This window comes from Sciurus carolinensis, chromosome 8, assembly GCF_902686445.1.
Source record: "Sciurus carolinensis chromosome 8, mSciCar1.2, whole genome shotgun sequence".
In the NCBI taxonomy this organism is placed as follows: domain Eukaryota; kingdom Metazoa; phylum Chordata; class Mammalia; order Rodentia; family Sciuridae; genus Sciurus; species Sciurus carolinensis.
In genome coordinates, this window is record NC_062220.1 from 14,524,813 (window position 1) to 14,541,288 (window position 16,476).

Sequence of the window (16,476 nt, forward strand, 5' to 3'; positions counted from 1 at the left end):
CCCAGTCCAGCCCCAAGCTAGCGCCCTGAACCCCGACACACACACACCTACACCTGCCCTCCCTCCTCAGCAGGAAAAGAAACAAGAAATTTGATCTATCCTTTCAAGAGCAGCAAAAGAATTTTAATAAGGGGGAACGGTTAGTAAATATTTTGAAAATGTTGAGGGGCTTGCGTTTTGAGGGGAGGTCAGGTTAAAGGCTATCTCGATGCAGGATGTCATTATCGGAGAGGGACGGCTGGGTTTAGGCTCTGCAAGGGCTCTGGGAGGTAATGCTGGACCCCAGACCTTGAGCGGGTGGCCCCCAGGTAAGCTCCTTTCATCCCAATCCCCGCCCCCTTCTTCGCTCACGTGAGACCGCGCCGCAAAGGCTGGGAGCGTCCCTCCCAGATCCAAATACTGGGGTTTTCACTCGTAACGCTCACCATTCTTTTTCACACTCACTCCGAAGACGAGGTCTCGCACTGCCGAGTAAAGAGCTATCCTGGGGAAAAGACAGTGCCAGGCACCCTGCTTTGCACAACGGGGATTGTAAGTCAAAATGAGCACACCTCCACCATGTTCTTTTTGTCTTTTTTTCTTCTTCCTGCATTTTGAAAATTGCAAACAAGGCGTTTCAGTGCCATCTAGTGGGGGAGGGGCGTGCCTTGCTTTTCGCCCCTGGATTCTGCAATGGGATTTACTGAAGGGACAGCAGAGACTGAGAATGCAGCTGGGTTCTTAGGTACCACGCTAGTTAAGGGGTCGCAGACAGGTGCCCTGTGCCAGATCCTCACCCTCGGAGTTCCCTAGGATGTCGCTGCACAGCCAAGTGACTTTGGCCACAGTGTCTTCTCACCTTCCTTTTTACTCTCCTCTTACCAATTCTTCCTCTCCCCTACCCCCGCCCTTGAAAATAGGGAATCACAGCGCAAACACCTAGAACACCTGAGGACATCTTAAATTTCTAAAGCTATTTTCTTCCCTAAAGTCAAGAGCATTTTTAAGCTAAGAGGGTGCCTGCACACCATAACAGAGAGGAAGAAAAGGGGTGAAATAACACCGACAAGGTCATTTGGGAAGTTCCACCCAGTCAGCATTACAGCCTCACTCTTCTGATTCCCAACTCTCCTCCCTCCTTAGAACCAGCTCCTGAGACCTTCCGCAGGCAGGCCAGGCAGTGCCTACTCAGAATAAGTGTACCTACTCATTTGTCATTGGCTTTCCTCCCTCAAGGGTCCGTCCACCCTTTCTTTCTTGCTCTTGCTTTTAACTTTCTTCTGGCCCTGCCTTAGGCCTGCTTCCAAGGATGTGCCTTGTGTACTCACCCATGGACCTCAGCAGTCTTGTGTTTCAGGCCCTGCATGGAAAATGGACCTAGATGGGACACTGTTCTCCTCTTTTCCAAACATCACTAACATTCCAATTTTTGTCCTTGGTGAAATCCTAAAAATCCTATGAATGATGTTGATCAAGATCTCCTTTGATGTGCAATTATCTGGGGTCAGTCTTACACCATTTGGGGATGATCCTGGTCTTTGGAGCTAAGAAGATGGTGGATTCTTCTGTTAGACAGGAGATATGGCATGGGGAAGGAACTACCCCTTAGAGTTCTTAGCTCCACCCAGGGCCTCCATCCCTATCCAATAATCCCCTTGAAGTTCCTTCCTGTGAAGGAAAACTGAGTCATCTTGGGGTAAAAGGGAAGAAGCTAGAAGACACAAGGGGAATTTCAGACCAGGAAGGAAAAGTTCCCTGTCTTGGACATGTGCAGTAGCCCAAAGGACTGATCTAAAGTTAACTCGTAGCTAATTAACATTTAACTTACTAACATTATGGTTTGCTCCCACTTTGTGCAGGGGGAGGGGCGCTTAATCATGTGCAATAGAGAAGAAATTGTTAAATTCAGCTGTCAATCAAGGTGCCAATCAACCCCACATTCACTCCCTAGAAGCGGGAAAATTAGCCTAGTCCAATAGAAGCAAGCTCCACTGTGTGGACCTGGCGTTGAGCTACTTCGCAGTTTGACCCACTCTGTTCTCCCAGAGTGTTTTCTTTCTTTCACGTTTAGTGGTGTCTCACTCAGTTCTTTGCTTGGGATGCCAGGAACCTGGACAGGAGACCCCTTGAGGAACCTAGCCCTTGTGCCAGTAACAGTCATTCTACACTATATGACTGCATGGTTCTTTTTTCAGTTGAGTGATCTAGGTTTCTGCCCTCTATTTTCTTCCAGTTCCTTCCACTCTGTTATTACAGTATCACTGTCTCCATGTTTCCAAGCCATTCCTTCCCACTGACACCAACACTGTCCTATGTCATAAAATCTCAAAATCAAAAGAGACTTTACTGTCCACCACACAATAATGTATAATTCTCTCTCAAAACATTTCCCAGAAAGTGAATGGCCAACTTCTGCTTGCATACTTGAAGTGATGGGAAATTTAGCAAGCAGCCCACCCCACTACTGGACAGTGTAGATGATAGTTAGATTGTGCTTCCTCATACTGAGTCTTATTCTAGGTCCCTGTAACTCCTACCCATTGGCCTTATTTTTGCTCTCAGATGATATTGATTCATCTTCCAAATAATATTCCTTCTCATACTTGACATTAGCCATGAAAGTCTTCTTTCCTCCACGCCAGATGCTCCTGTTCATTGCTGCCTCTGCTTGCTTGTCTGTGGTTTCTGATACCTCCTTTGAGTGCTCCTTTTAGTTAAATACCTCCTCTATTTACCAGTCTATGAAGAGGAAAACTTGATCAGTCTGTCATGTTTTTACATGACTCGTGTAGAGTTCTGATGATCCTCACTTCCTCTTCTGGAAACCCATAGTCATGCCCTTTGTATGCTATCTTAGGATCTTGCCCCAAAATGGCTTTAAGATCACTGATGCAGTTTGTGAAATCTGGACTTTTTATGTTAGTAATTCTATTTGCTCACATACACCTTTTTTTAAAAACAATGTTCACATTCTGCAAACTTTCTCTAGATTCACCAACAGAGTTTGAGATGTTATTGAAAGTTCTCTCCATTTCCTGGTTCACCTAGAGTAGAGAAATGCTTTGCTACAGTTTGTTCACTCATTCTGCACTGTCTTCATCTGCCATATTTATTCTACCCCACATTCCACCTTCAGTCTGAAAATCCTCTTTGACATCATCAATTGGAAGCAAAATAAAAGTTGATAAAGTATGCTCCCTCTTTGTCATCTATCAATATACTACATGACTTTTCCAGAGAAAGGCCTCCTACATAATCTTACTTTTATTGTCACAATTGACTTTGCCCAGTTTGAACATTATGTGTAACCCAAAAGAGATTTTGAGCTTTTATCCTTCCAATGCAGTTCCTCAAGTCTGTGGCATGCTAGCATTTATGCTTGAACAGGTACACTTCTTTCTTTACAAAGATCTTCTTTCTAAATCTCAGCTCATTAGTCACATTGCTTCACTTCCCTCCTTCTCTTTTCCCTATAGGATCATTTGAACAAAAGGCTCTTTTCGTTGTGTTTCTGGACATCTAAATCTACTCTTCTTTTTATTTTCTTCCTCCTCCACCATCCCACCATATTGATCTTCTTAAATTCTACAGTTGTCTTTTATTTAAAATTCTGCAGTAGTTCACCTAGCTGCACAATCAAGCTCCAAGCCATTATACCCCTTACCAGAACCTGCACAAGTCTTCAGCCTGTTTTCTAAAGCAAACCTCCACACTCTGAGACACATCTTCTAAACATGTTCTGAAAAGCCTCATACTGCATCATTCCTCTGCCCATAAATATTTAACTGCTCTGCTTTTTAAAGTTCTTACAATTACAGGTGCCTTATATCAATAGGTCAAAGAAATATCATTTGATCATCTCACTAGAAGCTGAACAAACAACCCATTAAGTCCAACAAACAAGCTTGATATTTAAAAGCTCTTCCTAAACTAGAAAGACTTTAAAGTGAATAAGATCATCTTCTGCATAAAGAGATATTTCAAATTAGTAGGAATAAAACAACACAACATAAAAACAGGCAGAGTTTATAAAAAGACAATTTACAGAAAAGGAAATTCAAATGGAAAAATTAACATAAGAAACAACCTCTCTAGTAATCTGTAAAATAAAAAAATTAAATATTGATTTTACCCATCAGATGGAGAAAAAAATGCATGTCTGTCAATATCAGGTTTTGGCTGTGGCATGTTGTCATATGCTTCTGTAGGAGCATGAACCTTTGCAGCCATCCTGGAGGCTAAGTGACTATTAAAATGAAAATGACACATTTTTTTGACCCAGCAGATGTGCTTCCAGGTATCCAGACCAAAGGCAAAGAAAGAGTACCTTTAGGATACCACCTAGACTGTGCCCTGGGGCTCCTAGGGCTAACTACCACAAACTTCATGTAGTGAAACATCAGAAATGTTTTGTCTCATGGTTCTGGAAGCTGAAGTCCAAAATGAATATGTTGGAAGGGCCATGCCAGTTCTGAAACTTGTAAGAGAAAGAACTTCCTTGTCTCTTCTGGCTTCCAGAGTTCACTGACAATTCCCTCCATTCCTTGACTTAGGGATGCTTCTCTCCAGTCATTGCCTCTGTGGTCACATGACTATATTTTTTCATGTCTTCACATCATCTTCCCTCTGAACATCTTTGTTCTCCAAATTTCTTTCTTCTCATAAAGACACTCATTGTATTGGATTGTGACCTATCCAGATACAGAATGTCCTCATTTTAACTAATTATATCTATGATAATGCTACTTCTAAAAAAGGACACATTCTTAAGTACTACGCGTTAGGATTTTAACATATCTTCCAAGGGGATACTACTCAATCAATAACTCTAGAGAAGAAGGTGGCATAAAGAAATATACATGTATTAGCTGATTTATGTAATACGAAAGAATAATGGGAGACCCAACAAGCCAAGCAGGCAACAGGAAATTGACAGCAGGAAGCTACTGCCACGCTGGGCTGAGGTCAGATTTATCTGTAACATTCAAAGAACCAGAGCAACAGATGGAGGCCCACATAGTCTATGTCCAAACATTTAAAAGTTGTAAGTCAAATGACAGATTGTTAAATAAAAATGTCTCTCTACCTTACAAATATCTTTATGATGACAACATTTTGAACTATCAATAGTTATGTTTTTGTATGAATAAATGTTGGTAAAATGGCAGCCAAATTAATTATAACGTTATGTGTTGATGGGCCAGCAATGTTCAAAAAGTAATAAAATAAAGGTAATAGGTTATTATGTATATTTCATACAACATTTTTCTTGACTTTTATTTAAGAAATATCATTCATTCTATTGTTAAAATCAAGATATTTCACATAACTTACATTCTATTATTGGTAGTGCCTGATGTTTTTGACAATCATTTTCCATTCATTGTAGTTTTTAGAAAGTTTTGTTTTTTAAAATTAATTTACATTTGGAGAAACTTCACTCTACTGAGGGAATAACCATTTTATAAGAAGTGTCAGTAAAATTCTTAATATCTATATTTGGAACTTTATAAGTTATATTCAAACATAACAATCATACATGAAAAGTTGTTATTAATACAGAAAATACTATCTCTCACTTTTATCATATAAATCATTATCACATGTATCACTATTTTTACTATCTATACATCCATACAACATTTCTAAAGTTCTTATAAATATTCCAAATCTTGAGATAAAGAAAACTCTAAACTGGAAATACATTTCTTAATTTGTCCTTATCTCTCTTCAATCAAGATCATATCTTGATCTATAATGACTAGAAAATCATTTCAATAGACATTACTTTGGGATTATGAACCTTCCTTAAACTCATGAAAACATTTTGATTTTCTTGTTTTTGTTGGTGGTGCTGTGGTTGGGGACAGGGTCTTGCTACATTGTCCATTCTGGCCTTGAACTACTGTGCCTCCCTCTTGAGTAGCTGGGATTATAGGCACATGATGATGTACCTGGCTCTTATTTCATCTTTTTTAAATATCACTTTGCTCTTATAGGTAGTTTATTTTTATTTTAAATTTTTTTCTTTAAAATTTTAAGTATCTTTTTAAAATTCTTTTAAAGTTAGAAAGTAGAATACTTGAATCTGCTTTTGTTTACATTATTTTTTTTTATTATTGTAAACAAATGGGATACATGTTGTTTCTCTATTTGTACATGGAGTCAAGGCATACCATTTGTGTAATCATAAATTTACATAGGGTAATGTTGTTTGATTCATACTGTTATGTTTTTCCCTTCCCCCCTCCCACCTCTCTTTTCCCACTATACAGTCCTTCCTTCCTCCATTCTTACCACCCTCCTTATCCCTAACCCTAAACCTAACTCTACCCTAACACTAACCCCTCCCACCCCCATTATATGTCGTCATCTGCTTATCAGCGAGATCATTTGTCGTTTAGTTTTTTGAGATTGGCTTATCTCACTTAGCATGATATTCTCCAATTTCATCCATTTGCCTGCAAATGCCATAATTTTATCATTCTTCATGGCGGAATAATATTCCATTGTATATATATATATATATATATGCCACAGTTTCTTTATCCATTCATCAACTGAAGGGCATCTAGGTTGGTTCCACAATCTGGCTATGGTGAATTGAGCAGCAATGAACATTGATGTGGCTGTATCTCTGTAGTATGCTGATTTTAAGTCCTTTGGGTATAGGCCAAGGAGTGGGATAGCTGGGTCAAATGGTGGTTCCATTCCAAGCTTTCTGAGGAATCTCCATACTGCTTTCCAGAGTGGCTGCACTAATTTGCAACCCCACCAGCAATGTATGAGTGTACCTTTTTCCCTACATCCTCGCCAACACCTATTGTTGCTTGTGTTCTTGATAATCGCCATTCTAATTGGGGTGAGATGAAAATCTTAGGGTAGTTTTGATTTGCATTTCTCTTATTACTAGAGATGTTGAACATTTTTTCATATATCTGTTGATTGCTTGTATATCTTCTTCTGTGAAGTGTCTGTTCATTTCCTTAGCCCATTTGTTGATTGGATTATTTGTATTCTTGGTGTAGAGTTTTTTGAGTTCTTTATACATTCTGGAAATTATCACTCTATCTGAAGTATGAGTGGCAAAGATATTCTCCCACTCTGTAGACTCTCTCTTCACATTGCTGATAGTTTCCTTTGCTGAGAGAAAGCTTTTTAGTTTGAATCTATCCCAGTTGTTGATTCTTGCTTTTATTTCTTGTGCTATGGGAGTCCTGTTAAGGAAGTCTGATCCTAAGTCAACAAGTTGAAGGTTTGGACCTACTTTTTCTTCTATAAGATGCAGGGTCTCTGGTCTGATCCCGAGGTCCTTGATCCATTTTGAGTTGAGTTTTGTGCAGGGTGAGAGATAGGGGTTTAATTTCATTCTGTTGCGTATGGTTTTCCAGTTTTCCCAGCACCATTTGTTGAAGAGGCTATCTTTTCTCCATTGCATATTTTTGGCCCCTTTGTCTAGTATGAGAAAATTGTATTTATTTGGGTTTGTGTCCATGTCCTCTATTCTGTACCATTGATCTACCTGTCTATTTTGGTACCAATACCATGCCATTTTTGTTACTATTGCTTTGTAGTAGAGTTGAAGATCTGGTATTGCGATACCCCCTGCTTCACTCTTTCTGCCAAGGATTGCTTTAGCTATTCTGGGTTTTTTATTCTTCCAGATGAATTTCATAATTGCTTGCTCTATTTCTGTGAGGTACATCATTGGGATTTTAATTGGAATTGCATTGAATCTGTATAGCACTTTTGGTAGTATGGCCATTTTGACAATATTAATTCTGCCTATCCAAGAACATGGGAGATCTTTCCATCTTCTAAGGTGTTCTTTAATTTCTTTCTTTAGTGTTCTGTAGTTCTCATTGTAGAGGTCTTTCACCTCTTTTGTGAGATTGATTCCCAAGTATTTTATTTTTTTTGATGCTATTGTGAATGGGGTAGTTTTCCTAATTTCTCTTTCTGAAGATTCATCACTTATGTATAAAAATGCATTAGATTTATGTGCATTGATCTTATATCCTGCTACTTTACTGAATTCACTTATGAGATCTAAAAGTTTTCTGGTGGAATTTCCAGGTTCCTCTAAGTATATAATCATATCATCAGCAAATAGGGATAGTTTGAGTTCTTCTTTTCCTATTCGTATCCCTTTAATTTCTTTGGTCTGTCTAATTGCTCTGGCTAGAGTTTCAAGGACGATGTTGAATAGAAGTGGTGAAAGAGGGCATCCCTGCCTTGTTCCAGTTTTTAGAGGGAATGCTTTCAGTTTTTCACCATTTAGAATGATATTGACCACGGGCTTAGCGTAGATGGTCTTTACAATGTTAAGGAATGTTCCCACTACCCCAATTTTTTCTAGTGTTTTGAGCATGAAGGGATGCTGTATTTTATTGAATGCTTTTTCTGCATCTATCGAAATAATCATGCGATTCTTAACTTTAAGTCTGTTGATATGGTGAATGACATTTATTGACTTCTGGATGTTGAACCAACCTTGCATCCCTGGGATAAAACCCACTTGATCGTGGTGCACTATCTTTTTAATATGTTTTTGTATGCGATTTGCTAAAATTTTGTTGAGAATTTTTGCGTCGATGTTCATTAAGGATATTGGTCTGAAATTTTCTTTCCTCGATGTGTCTCTGTCTGGTTTAGGTATTAGGATGATACTGGCTTCATAGAATGAGTTTGGGAGGGTTCCCTCCTCTTCTATTTCATGGAATACTTTGAGAAGTATTGGGATGAGCTCTTCTTTAAAGGTTTTGTAGAACTCGGCTGAGAACCCATCTGGTCCTGGACTTTTCTTTGTTGGTAGGCTTTTGATGACCTCTTCTATTTCATTGCTTGGAAGTGATTTATTTAAGTCATTCAGTTTAGGTAATTCATATGTCTCTAGAAACTTGTTGATGTCTTCAAGGTTTTCTGTTTTGTTGGAGTATAGATTTTCAAAATAGCTTCTAATTATGTTTTGTATTTCACTCGTGTCTGTTGTGATATTTCCTTGTTCATTTCGAATTTTAGTAATTTGAGTTTTCTCCCTCTTTCTCTTTGTTAGTGTGGCTAAGGGCTTATCAATTTTGTTTATTTTTTCAAAGAACCAACTATTTATTTTGTTAATTTTTCCGATTGTTTCTTTTGTTTCAATTTCATTGATTTCGGCTCTGATTTTAATTATTTCCTGTCTTCTACTACTTTTGGTGTTGGTCTGCTCTTCTTTTTCTAGGACTTTGAGCTGTAGTGTTAAGTCGTTTATTTGTTGATTTCTACTTCTTTTTTTGAATGCACCCCATGAAATAAATCTTCCTCTAAGTACTGCTTTCATAGTGTCCCAGAGATTTTGATATGATGTATCTTTGTTCTCGTTTACTTCTAAGAATTTTTTTATTTCCCTCCTGATGTCTTCTGTTATCCATTCATCATATAATAGTGTATTATTTAATCTCCAGGTATTGGAGAAGTTTCTGTTTTTTATTCTGTCATTTATTTCTAATTTCAATCCATTATGATCTGATAGAGTACAAGGTAGTATCTCTATCTTCTTGTATTTGCTAACAGTAGCTTTGTGGCATAAAATATGGTCTATTTTAGAGAAGGATCCATGTGCTGCTGAGAAGAAAGTATATTCATTCTTTGTTGGATGGTATATTCTATATATGTCAGTTAAGTCTAAATTGTTGATTGTGTTATTGAGATCTATGGTTTCTTTATTCAATTTTTGTTTGGAAGATCTATCCAGTGGTGAGAGAGGTATGTTAAAATCGCCTAGTATTATTGTGTTGTGGTCTATTTGATTTCTGGAATTGAGAAGGATTTGTTTGACGTACGTGGATGAGCCAATGTTCGGGGCATAGATATTTATGATTGTTATGTCTTGCTGATTTATGCTTCCCTTAAGCAGTATGTAATGTCCTTCTTTATCCCTTCTGACTAGTTTTGGCTTGAAGTCCACATTTTCTGAAATGAGGATGGATATTCCAGCTTTTTTGCTGTGTCCGTGTGCATGGTTTGTTTTTTCCCATCCTTTCACCTTTCTTTCTATGAGATGAGTCTCTTACAGGCAGCATATTGTTGGATTTTTCTTTTTAATCCAATCTGCCAGCCTATGTCTTTTGATTGATGAGTTCAGGCCATTAACATTCAGAGTTATTATTGTGATATGATTTGTATTCCCAGTCATTTGACTCATTTTTGTTTTTTGACATGATTTGGTTTCTCCTTTATTTGGCTATTCCTTTAGGCTAGTTCCTCCCGTTGCTGATTTGCATCGTTGTTTTTCATCTCTTCCTCATGGAATATTTTGCTGAGAATGTTCTGTAATGCCAGCTTTCTTTTGTAAATTCCTTTAGCTTTTGTTTATCATGGAAAGATCTTATTTCGTCGTCAAATCTGAAATTAAGTTTTGCTGGGTATAAGATTCTTGGTTGGCATCGTTTTCTTTCAGGGCTTGGTAAATATTGTTCCAGGCCCTTCTAGCTTTTAGGGTCTGGATTGAAAAATCTACTGATATTCTTATTTGCTTCCCCCTGAATGTAATTTGATTCTTTTCTCTCGCAGCCTTTAAAATTCTGTCTTTATTTTGTATGTTAGGTATTTTCATAATAATGTGCCTTGGTGTGGGTCTGTTGTAATTTTGTATATTTGGAGTCCTATAGGCCTCTTGTACTTGGTTTTCCATTTCATTCTTCAGATTTGGGAAATTTTCTGATATTATTTCATTGAATAGATTGTTCATTCCTTTGGTTTGTTTCTCTAAGCCTTCCTCAATCCCAATAATTCTCAAATTTGGCCTTTTCATGATATCCCATAATTCTTGTAGATTCTGTTCATGATTTCTTACCATCTTCTCTGTTTGGTCAACTTTGTTTTCAAGATTAAATATTTTTTCTTCAATGTCTGAGGTTCTGTCTTCCTGGTGTTCTATCCTATTGGTTATGCTTTCTATGGAGTTTTTAACTTGGTCTATGTTTCCTTCATTTCAAGGATTTCTGTTTGTTTGTTTTTTTTTCAGTATCTCTAACTCTTTATTGAAATGATCTCTTGCTTCCCGTATTTGCTCTTTTAACTGTTGATTGGTACAATCATTTAATGCCTGCATTTGCTCTTTCATCTCCTCCTTCAATGCCTGCATTTGCTCTTTCATCTCCTCGTTTGCTTCCCTGATTGTTTTAATTATGTACATTCTGAACTCCCTTTCTGATATTTCTTCTGCTGTGCTGTCATTGGGTTTTATTGATATAGTATCTAGGTTTGTTTGGGGCATTTTCTTCCCTTGTTTTCTCATATTGGTCAGATGTCAATGGGACTCTGAGATATTGCAGATTTCCTCTATTGGCTTATAGTGTCCCTATAGATTTCCAGTGTATCACCTCCCAGCCTTCAGTAGCCTGAAGTCTTGGAGGAACTTGATAATGCAGTGCTTCCAAAGAAAGCTGCCCCTCGCCCGCTACTGGTTCCAGGGCTTGGAGCTGGCTCTGTGCAGAAAGGCTCTCACTGGGGGGGCCTGCTCCAAGAAGCTGGCCCTGTGGGAGGAGCCCACTGCCGGAGTGAGCAGCGCTACCTGGGGAAGACTCTGGCTGCCCTGCCCTGCTCTGATAAGCTGCCCCTATCTGTGCCTGCCACCCAGACCGAGCTTCACCCGGTGGGGGAGACTCACCCCATGGCTCTATTTTAATCCAAGTCTCTCAATGCCTCCCCTTCTTGAATCCTGGGTTCTGGAGTGACAGAAGATGCAGTCACCCTCTAATCTGCCATCTTGGATTGCCCCGTGGAAAGAGCCTGCAGTCGGAGTGGGCAGGGCCACCTGGAGAAGTCTCTGGCTGCCCTGCCCTGGTCCCAAAGGCTGCCTGCAGGTCAGAGCTCTCTGTTGGCTCGGGGACTTGTGGCTAGCTCTGTGTAGAAAGGCTCTCACTGGGCGGTCTGCTCCGAGAAGCTAGCCTTGAAAGGCACCTCCTGCTGGAGGGAGCCGGGCTGCTTGGGTAAGTCTCTAGCTGCCCTGTCCTGGTCCCTGAAGCTTCCTGCGGGCTGGAACTCGCCGCGCTGGCTCCGGGACTTGGAGCTGGTTCTGTGCAGAAAGGCTCTCACTGGGGGGCCTGCCCTACTCTGATAAGCCGCCCCTATCCGGGCCTGCCGCCCAGGCCGAGCTTCACCCGGTGGGGGAGACTCACCCCTTGGCTCTATTTTAGTCCGAGTCTCTCAATGCCTCCCCTTCTTGTATCCTGGGTTCTGGAGTGACAGGAGATGCAGTCACTCTCTAGTCCGCCATCTTGGATCACCTGTTTACATTATTAATAGCAAGTAATAGTTCACCTCAAAGAACTATGTATAGAACAAATCCTAGATTAATTTCATTTTTCACAGAAATTCATACTTTGCTCTGTATTTGAGCATCTTCTGTTGTTTCATTTAGCTCTCCTAGTGCATCTTAAATCTTTTCTAAATTAAGTTTCATGACATTAGCAGCATTTAATCAGTTTTTCCATCATGTATCTTAAAATGACTATCAGGTCAAATTTCACTGTGTTTCATCTGTAGATAGATTCAAGATATAGCATAAAAAATCTTTTAGTTTCTCCAAAAATTTCATGACTATTGTTTCAAATTGAGGCTACATCTCTAGTAACACATTCAAATTATGCACCATATGTGGTGTTAGCATGTTTCTAAATTTTAAGCCAAAATTCAGGTTAGGTCTAGAAATACACTTATAGGTAAGAGCAAAATGAATTGTTTCATAGTGCAAAACATTCCTCAGTTACTGTGTGCAACTGTTGCAAGATGCCACCCTACTTTATGTGTAACTCCAGAAAGCTGAATTGGAACACAAAAGGAGGAAAGACAATGGATACTCATCACTTCTGGAAAATGATACTTCCATAGTCTGCTTGCACGCTATCTTGGAGGAAGGATTGACAAGTTAATTGTTTCTCTTCTCTTATATCTAAGTGCTTCTACCCTCGGATCCTCTCAGCACTCCAAACAGTGTCAACCCCCAACATCAGCAGCAACACAGCCCACAAAAGTTAATGGCATTCACAAGCAGTTGTCTTTGTTTAGAGGACAGAGGATGAGAGGTGTCCCAGAGCATTTCCCTTGGACCTGTACTGTACTTGCCAGAAGAGCAGAATATTCAGGGCCACCAGCCGTGATGTGCCAGCTCCGAGGCAGGATCCCAAGACACAGAGGCAACCATGGATTCTTCAATAGTTATTTAGTGTGTCTCTGTGATGTGTGGAGTCTTCTAAAATGTGGAGTTTGGGGCAGAGGCTCTTTTGCTATGGCAGCCTAGCTGGAGAAGAACAAAACGGAAAGGTAATGACCTAAACCCAGAAACAAGTTTCACCCACAGAAGGTAGGAATACAGAGACACCCATCTGGTCAGAGCTGGTGCCACAACATGCATGTAACTGCTTCTAGAATAGCTCCCTGTGGCAGAGAACAAGGAAGGAATGCCCCAGCCTCACCTCTGTCAGGATCACTCACTGACTGCCCCCTGCCAGAAGTCGCTGACGTGGGAGCCTTGGGACATGCAACCTGCCAGTTCCCTTCCCTGCAGGGAAAGGCAAGGAAAAATCTGAGGGCAAACAGGCCAGAGTGGCCTGGTACACATAGAAACCATAGAAACAGTCCCCAAAAATTACATCCAAATTTCCTCTACCACTGTAACTTAATAATTGGAGGTCAAGAACATGGTAAGGAAAAAAAAAAGTTATAGCCACTGGAAAAGGAATACAGAACTACTATATATGGATAATGTGACTGAAAACTCATAAAATACACTAAAAGAAACAACGTACTAATGGGTTCAGTAAGATGGCTGACTTAACATAGGAAAATCACACAGATAACAATACTTTCCAACATAATCGCCGTTAATTGTTAGAAATATACTGGAAAGTTTTTCCATTCACAATTCTAACAAAAACTCTAATACACTAAAGAATAGTAGTACCAAAAAAAAGAGGGAAAGTAAGGAGGAAACTACAAAACTTAATTACGGAGAGATATAAATGACTTGAAAAGAATACTGAAACTACCATGTTCCCAAATGAAGCAACTCAGTACTATAAAAATGTTAATGCTTTACAAACTCCTTTATTGGTTTTAAAACAGCTCTGATTGAAATCTCAATATTTTTATTTGGAGTGTGAGAAAATAATTGAAGTTCACCTGAGAAAAACACTAGCTAAGATATTATAAAGGGATAATTTCTCCCTCATAAGTATCAAAATATTTCTAAAAGGCACAATATTTTAAATAGTACGGTACTTACCTATACTTCATCTCTAGGAGCCCCAGTAATTCTTATAAATAAAAAGGGTCCAGACTAACCATTCGTTAAAAATCATGTTCTCCATGAACAGTATGAAATTAGAGCTCTTAGTGACTACATTTCCACGAGATCTGGAAAAGGGATGAGTGGACAGCAGCCTCCCAGACAGGCTGTGACCAATGTGAGTGTGCTATGATGCCACCTGGCTATGTAATGTCCTGGTGGCCTAAGGAGTCATATTCTGCTCCCCTGGCATCCCATGAGTCTGGATACTTAGATCCACTTGCTATACCATCTGCTATGGACTGAACGGTGTGCCCCCAAAATTCATATGTCAAAGCCCTAATGCTCAATATGATGATATTTGGAGATGAGGCCTTTGGAGGTAATGAGGTTTAGATGAGTCATGATGGTGGGGCCTTCATGATGGGATTAGTGGCCTAGAAGAGGAAGAGACGCTAGAGCTCTCTCCCTGCCACATGAAGACACAGGGAGAAAGTTGCTGTCTACATGCCAGAAAAAGAACCCACACCAGAATCAACCATGCTGGCCCTGATCTTGGACTTCCAGCATCCAGAACTCTCGAGAAATAATTATATCTCTTAAGCTGCCAGGTCTATGATATTTTTGTCACAACAGCCTGAGCAGTCTATGACACCATTGCTCCCACAGTAACTCAAAGAGACATACATTTGAACTAAAATGTGGAGTATCTCCCCAGTCATGTTTCTGGACTCAGTTCCTGAGTAGGATAATGTTAATGTCTGGATCTTAAATGTCCCCAAAAGCTTGGTCCCAGGTGACAGCACTATTGGGAGGTGGTAGAAACTTTGGGAGATGGGAACTTATTGGAGGAAGTAGGTGATTGGATGCATGCCTTTGAAGAAGGACCCAGGCTCCTTACCCTCTCTTCTCTCCGCCCCTCCCTTTCCCTCTTTCTCTGTCTCTCCCTTTCCCTGTCCCTCTCTCTCCTTCCTGAAGACCACGAGGTTAGCAACTTTGTTCCATCATGTGCTTCCTGCCACAACATTCTCCCTTACCAAGGGCCCAAAACAATAGATTCAGTCAACCATGAACTGAAAGAATGTGCTTATCTCACACATATTGTCATAACAATGGAAAGCTGACCAACACAGATAACCCTCAATTCCCCTTCCTTGACATTCAGTATTTCTTGAGGTTTTCCTTATATGACCAGCAGCAGTTCATTCTCTCCCTTCTCTCACTTTTTTTCCCCTCACCTTGACAGCCATGGTTGCTGACCTCATTCATTCATTCTTCTCTTCTTGATTCTTGGAAACATCCATGGAAAACAAAGACTCCTGCCCTCATGGAGCTTATACTCTACAGTGGGAGGTAAGTAATAACCAATTTTCTAATTTAAAAATCACCTAATATTTAATTTTTTGGGGGGGGTTACTGAGGATTGAACCCAGGGGCACTTAACTACTGAGCCACATCCCCAGCCCTTTTTATATTTTATTTAGAGACAGGGTCTCACTAAGTTGCTGAGGCTGGCTTTGAACTCAAGATACTCCTGCCTCAGCCTTCCAAGCCTCTAAGATTATAGGCGTGTGTCACCATGCCCAGTCCACCTAATATTTTAAAAGTTGATATATGCCATAGGAAAGAATAAATGAGGATATATGAATGTTACAGATCAAATGTTTATGTCCTGCCAAAATCCATATGTTGACAGCCTAACCCTCAATTTGACTGCACTTAGAGCTAGGATCTTTAAGAGGTAACTAAGATTAAATGAGGTTGTAAGAATGGGTTGCTGACCCAATAGGAGTGGTGACCTTAGAGGAAAGAGGAGGAAATAATCTCTTTTTTTCCTAGTCTTTTCCTTTCATTTCACGTGCCATGCGAGGATACATCAAGAAGACAATAGTCTGTGAGCCAGGGAGAGTCCTCCTGAGAAACCAAAACCACCAACACTTTCATCTCCTCCTTCTAGCCTCCAGAACTGTGAAAAAATAAATACCTGTTGTTTAAGTCACTATTCTACCTGGTATTTTGTTATGATAACCTGAACTGGCTAAGAAAAAAATGGAATCATCAAGGAAAAGAAATAAAATTGCCTAGTCCTTGAAGGGTACCCAACAATCTCAGTGCAGGAGACTCTTTATCTACCCTCTCACACACACATGCATATACACCCACAAACACACCTGGCTCACCACAACATGGCCGGCTCTCACCCAGCCAACCCCAGACTCCAGCTT

General features: G+C 39.9%; 1 long non-coding RNA gene across 1 annotated transcript; it reads left to right on the forward strand.

Moving 5' to 3' along the window:
• The first annotated feature begins 411 nt into the window (after nucleotides 1-411).
• Nucleotides 412-16,223, forward strand: LOC124990289 (uncharacterized). Its single transcript, XR_007109734.1, has 3 exons — nucleotides 412-531; nucleotides 15,498-15,604; nucleotides 16,091-16,223. It is a non-coding gene; the product is annotated as an uncharacterized LOC124990289 (long non-coding RNA).
• Nucleotides 16,224-16,476: the final 253 nt, after the last annotated feature.